A 6,862-nucleotide genomic window follows, 5' to 3' on the forward strand; every position below is an offset into this window, starting at 1 on the left:
AGGGTGATGTGTTTGTTCAGTATGTTGTTTTTGTTTTACTCCTCATCAATCTTAAAAATAAATAAATAATAATACTAGCATCATGAAAAAAATATCATGAAATGCTTCATGATAATTTTTCATCCATTGATTAGTGTATGGTGTTTTCTTATATGTGTAATTTAACGATGGAGAATCTTTCATGATTTTTTTCATGATACGTAACATTACTCAAAAAGAAAAAAAAAAAAAAAAAAAGTGTGCTTCCTTTGATAACCACCTTTTTTTTTTCTTTTTTTTCTATTTTCAATTACGTTATATATCTGTAAATTATAATTGCAGATTTAAGCCATACGTGCACAGTTAGAATAATAAGAAAACAAATTAACACTTTATTTATATTTTTATGACAAGATAATTATATACCATTTCCTATTAAGGGTAAAAAACAAGTATGCAATAGGTCAAATTTATCAAATAATTTTTAAAAAAAATTAGATATTTTTAGATTGTAGATTTGGAAAGGAAAAGAAAAATATGAACTAAATATGAATGAAATACCAATTAAATTTTTTAATCCATTTCTCATCTTTTTCTTTTTCTTTTTCTTTCCTTTTTTTTTCCTTTCCAGCCTCTATCCAAATTTATAATCTAATCGAAGGAGCATATAATACATTAGGTGCAGTTGATATTTCTTTTTTGATGAGTGGTCCACCCTTTGTGAAATAGTTGGGTGAGAAATCTTGCCATTGTTTTGGAAAGACAATTTATTTTCAATTTTACCCCTTAATTTATCTGTTAACTTTTCGTTAACTATCTAATTCAAATTTATATCTATCTATTCAAATTTATTTATCTGTTCAAATTTTTATCTATCTATTCAATTTTTTTTGTCTATTTGTTCAAATATCAGTTCAAATTTATATTTATCTATTCAATTTTTTTTGACTTATTAGTTCAATTTTTTTCCCTTAGTTTTAATCTATCGTTCAAATTTTGATCCTATATTTTTATTTGTTAAAATTTTTATTTTTTTATCTGTTTGGAGCCACTATTTGTTCATTAACCAAAAAAAATAAAAATAAAAACAAAAAATTCGCTATCTATTTAAAGTTACAGATCTATTCAACAATAACAACAAAACTTACAAGTTATTCCATAATCTATTAAAATTTACCAAACCTATCTATTCATTTTCTTGAATAGATCTGAGCCTTTTTGAACAAATCTGTTCAATCTTCATATTCAACCACATTAACAATCTTCATCTTCAACAAAGAAAGCAACAGATCCAGTAGTCATCTTTTGTATTCTTCTCCTTTAGCTTCCAAGACAGGTTGTGTCCTCTTCTGTGGAGCTATAGGTTTTGTTCTTTTTGGAAACCTTTGTTGCATACCTCACAAATGAACCATTTTGTTGCCATTAGGGCCTTGGGAGATAGTGCAATCACCTCAGCATTTAGATCTGTTATGAGAAAAGCCAAACAACAAAACAATTAAATGGAAAAGTTCCATAATTTCAAGAAATAAGTTGAAGCAAAAAGATCATTAAAATAAAAAATATCATATCTATTAGGCCAAAAGGAATCAGTTTTAATAGCAAAGAAATATCACAATCAAGCAAAATGTTAGCCATTAAATCAATAAGCAAAGATTTCAACTTTGATGAATATAAATCAACCACCAATCCATTTCTTCTCTGCCTCTCTTAGTGCCAAAACCTAAGACAATCTCTCAATTCTTATGAACCTCAATCCAAAGTTTCACAAGCTCAAAATTCCTGAAATTCTCTTAGCTGAGCAAAGACAAAAAGATAAAAGAGAGGGGAGCAAAAAAGTTGAGTAAAAAAAGAGAAAGGATCTAAGAGATAGGTTTGACAACAACCAATCCATTCAAACACCAGCCTCACTCTCTCAAAAAGAAGCTCCTTCCATGGACTCTATATGCTCTTCTTCTCACTTTTCTTCTTCACTTGTATTTCTTTACCATATAAGTAGATCTGCTTCGGCCATGTTGATCTGGGAGATCTAGTTTTGGGCAATCTGCTTTGGCCATGTTGATCGACAGTGGCACAAAGGAGGTGACGGTAGAATGGAGGATGCCAGAATCAGTACCTCATTTTTTGTTTGTATATCTCCCTGATGCCATTCCTCGCCGTCAAAGCAAATGCCCGTTCTTCTTCTCTTCATGATGTATGTCGTTTGATTTCAACACACCACATGGACTTCGTCCTCGATGAATTTGCACCGGTTGGTGGATTTGAGTAGCAGCTGCATCATCAACTCAGAGACGGCGACGGCGACGGCGACGAGGAGTCGAGGAAGAGGCTCATGTCCAGGACCTAGGAGCTAAGATCTGCGGGAGGTTGAAGGCGGCAGCGACAGTGGAGGAGGAGGGAAATATGGTGGCGGAGAGGTCAGTGGTGGTGATGGATCTAGATCTGCGGCGGCGGTGAAACAACATATCTGATGATCTCTGGCCAAGTCGACACCATCATCGCTGCTCCACTAGTGTGGATCTATGATATGTATGTATAGATTATCGTGACGGTAGGACGGTAGTGTTAGGCGAAGAAGGGTGATGTTGGGACGGTGGTGGTGGAGATGACGAAAGAAAGAGAGAAAGGGTTAGGGTTTGGAGATATACATATATATACAGAGAGAGAGAGAGAGAGATGACGAAAGAAAGAGAGAAAGGGTTAGGGTTTGGAGATATACATATATATACAGAGAGAGAGAGAGAGAGAGAGAGAGAGAGAGAGAGAGAGATGAGTGAGTGAGTGAGTGAGTGTGTGTGACAGGGCCATAGACCTTGAATTGATCATTTGATTGGGGATCAACAACCAATAATAATTAGAATTAGGGATTAGCCACCTAAACTCTTACTATTATTAAATCTCATCCTCAAAATCATTACAATAAGCATCCTTATATAAGAAAAATAAAATAACATAGACTTCATAAATTGATTAGATAGTAAATTGATCAGATAATAATTGAAAAAAAGTAGACTTCCTAATATATTGGGTTTCTGAACATGTCACGGCCCCAAACCCGCCCCTACAAGTTTGGGCATGACCATGTCGGAAACAACATAAAATCCGATATGTATAACATATGGGGCTTGAACGAAAGCAATTAATAACATAGAATAACATAGAATAACATCCATCGAGCTCACACTATATGCCAGGATCTCAACGTATCATTAAACAGTTCCACATGTGTTAGACAGATGAACAAGAAGCAGATGTTTGCACACACACAACTACATATATGAGTATATATACAGAACCAGCCCCACACTTGGGCATACAGCAAAAATGTTAGTAAGGAAGGCTATACACGACCAATCAAAAGATTAAGGACCAAGCTAGAGGTCCTTAAGGGAACCCCACAAAATGCATAAGCTTCTTTATATTGTTTGACCAAAAAGGAGTGATCAAAGCTGAACTAAGACCGACCTCCAGGTTGATTGCCTACAGAAACAGACATAACACAAAGTGAGCAAAGCTCAGTCTATAATAATACTCAAATGATTCAATGTATAAATCTGAATTATAACGTACAGGTGTAGAAATCATATTCTGTAAACAGTTTCAGAATGGCCTTCGGCCCATCAGATTTTACAGATTGGCCTTAGACCCAACAGATTTTATAGATTGGCCTTAGACCCAACAGATTTTACAGATTGGCCTTAGGCCCAGATATCAACAGAATAGACTAGTCTCAGAGTCATACAGATGTACACAGATTCTTCCAAACGTTCACATAAGTTAATACAGTTGACTTGCGATTAACAGAGTGCTAATAATAATCATTAGCGATAAGTAAAGTGTACTACTACAGTTCTATTACTCGTCGTGCTGTGGTGGAGCAGTAGTTCCTTCCGGTATGCGCCCTACATACACACGCAGTTCAGGAATCAGCCCATTTCCTTCTTTAAACAATATCAGATTCGTTTCGAATGAATTTACAAATATTTTAAAGGCCTCAAATACAGATTTTAATAACACCAGAGGGTCAAGCACGTAAAACGGAGCAGACAAGATTTTTCAACATGGGCCGCACGTGCGGCTGTGAGCCCTGCACGTGCGGCAGTGGTTCCCGCACGTGCGGCTGTGAGGCCTCGCACGTGCTTTTATTCCAGTAGCTTCAGTCCCAAAATCCCCTGCTTTCCGTACGTGCGGCCATGACCCCGCACGTGCGGTCGTTGCCCCTGCTTTGTGGACTTTGAGTTCAAGCAACATCCCAACTTTGGTAAGCATTTATAAGGCTCAAAATAGGTTAATTTATTGCAATAATATGGTTCAACATCACATAAATATGGATCACAAGTTCAATCAAGTCTTCAATACTCTCAAATCTATATACACAATCCACTCCCTCCAAAGTTCTAATTATTTTTGGGTTCAATTATACACATACATATATATATATATATATAGCCATCTAATCACATAATCTAAACACATAGATGAGTTTCCACATGAAATAACAAGGAAGCAAGATGCAATTTCTTCACATAACTTAAATTAGTTCTCAAGACAACCTTATGGTAAGTACAACTTTCCAATTAAACAATTATCACACACAAAGCTTCAAACATAAACCCTAGCTCTCCCAAATGAAAGGGCATACTTACTCAAATCCAAGAAAGAGCTTATTTAAAGTGAAGTTTACATACCTTGGTTTAAATCTCTACAAACCCTCTCAAATTTTTCCCAATTTCCTTCCTTGTTGAACTCTCCTCTTCTTCTCTAGTTGTCCTCTCCTTCAACACTCTCTCAGGAGATATTTTTGGTGGGTCTTCTAAGTCAAATAGTTAAAGAAGCACATATAGATATAAAAAGGGTTGAATAAGACAAAATTTAATCAGTTTAATGGTTCCGAATCAAATTTTTATGGAGAGTCATATCATGATCTAAAAATTATACTGAACTCAAATTTAAAGTCAATTTCTGATTAGCAAGTCTCTAAGGCTCTCAATTTCAGATTTGAACATTGCAGTTGAAACAGATACTTCTCTTATTAGACATATATGAATTTATAAACTTAGGATTCACTCAATTAAACTTAATTCCACATGGAATTTCACAGTAAGCATATGAATGCACAGATTAAGGGACTGAAAGTATACCAGAAAACATATATGAGGGTCGGGTTATTACAGAACATTTGACCGCCCTAAAATCATAACTTGTCCTCAAGTTGTAAAATCTGGATGACGAGCACAAAAATCAGTATGGTTTTCCCAAGTAGCTTCATTAACAGAATGACCCTTCCACTAAATGAGCCAACGTGTGATAGCCTGATTGTTCTACTTGAAGATGTCGCGATGTAAAATTTTCTCAGGCACCCATTCACAAACATCAGCAAGGGAAGGTACGTAAGGGTTTGAAGTAACATTTGCTCACAACTTTAACTTCAAGGCAAAGACATGAAAAACGGGATATACGTGACACCCTTGAGGAAGGCCCAACTTGTGAACAACAAAACCAACTTGTGAACAACAAAACCAACTTGTGTAATAATGCGGAAAGGTCCATAAAAAATAGAAGAAAGCTTGGAATAATGTTGCGAGGCAACTGTAGACTAGCGATAAGGTTGTCGTCGCAAAAAAACCCAATCATTCACAGCAAAACTATGTTTAGTTTGATTGGCATCAACATAGAATTTCATATGAGCTTGAGCAGATTGTAGATGATCCTTTAAAAGTTGCAAAGTATGATCACAATCTCGTAAAACAATGTCAACTGTATGAACATTAGTTGTACCAGGAAGATAAACCGAAACTGAAGGTAGAGGGTGACTGTAGACAGCCTCAAACAGAGTCATTTGAATAGTAGAATGATAAGTGATATTGTACCACCATTCAGCCCAAGGCAACCAGTGAGACCAATCATGAAGTTTCTAACCCACAAAACATCAAAGATAACACTCTAAAGTGCGGTTAGTAACCTTGGTCTGACCATCTGAATAAGGGTGATAAGTAGAACTTCGATATAATTGCGTACCCTACATAGTGAAGAAGGCTTCCCAAAAATCACTAAGAAATATGGGGTCTCTATCATTGATGATTATATGAGGCATGCCATGCAAGCGAACAATATCTTTTACAAAAACATCAGCAACAATAGTGGTGGAATAAGGATGAGAAAGAGCACTAAGGTGAGCATATTTGGAGAGGCGATCCACAACCACTAAAATTGTAGTTTTCTGATGCGAAGATGGAAATCCCTCAATAAAGTCCATTGATAAATCAAACCACACATCATCAAGGATTGGCAAGGGGCTAAGAATTTTAGGGGGTGAAATAGCTTCTGTCTTGTTGCGTTAACATACATCACATTGAGCAATAAAAGTTTTTGTTGCTTCCTTTATACCAGGCTAATAAAAATTATGATGTAGACGTTTGTGTGTGTGTAAGAACCCAGAATGACCAGCTGTTGGGGTTGCATGAAATTCATGCAATAACTTAGAACACCAAGGAGAAGATGGAACAATCACAATGCGACCTTTATAGCGAAGAATGCTATCAACATAAGAATAGTGCTTCTAAGGCAAAGAAGAGTGTTTAAGACCATTAATAATAGCATGCATTAAATCATCAGAGTGACACCTAGAAATAATATCATCAATACTAGAAAAAATAGGGAAAGATAAGGTAAGAAGACTTGATGGCTCATAGACACGAGATAAGGTATCGGTAGCCTTGTTATCAAGTCTGTAGCGATAGATAATCACATAATAATAGCCTAATAATTTAGACAGCCACTTTTGTTGTTCAAGGGAAGAAATTTGTTGTTCCAAAAGTATTTTAGACGCCGATGGTTCGTATAAATTTTAAAGTGATGGCCTAATAAATAAGGATGCCATTTTTGA

General features: G+C 35.7%; 1 long non-coding RNA gene across 1 annotated transcript; it reads right to left on the bottom strand.

The window, feature by feature from the left end:
• Positions 1 to 1,083: 1,083 nt before the first annotated feature.
• Positions 1,084 to 2,560, bottom strand: LOC145795328 (uncharacterized). Its single transcript, XR_014336118.1, has 2 exons — positions 2,093 to 2,560; positions 1,084 to 1,443 (listed from the first exon to the last, which is right to left on the bottom strand). It is a non-coding gene; the product is annotated as an uncharacterized LOC145795328 (long non-coding RNA).
• Positions 2,561 to 6,862: the final 4,302 nt, after the last annotated feature.

This window comes from Camellia sinensis, chromosome 7, assembly GCF_055761805.1.
Source record: "Camellia sinensis isolate YWXY chromosome 7, ASM5576180v1, whole genome shotgun sequence".
NCBI classification, from domain to species: domain Eukaryota; kingdom Viridiplantae; phylum Streptophyta; class Magnoliopsida; order Ericales; family Theaceae; genus Camellia; species Camellia sinensis.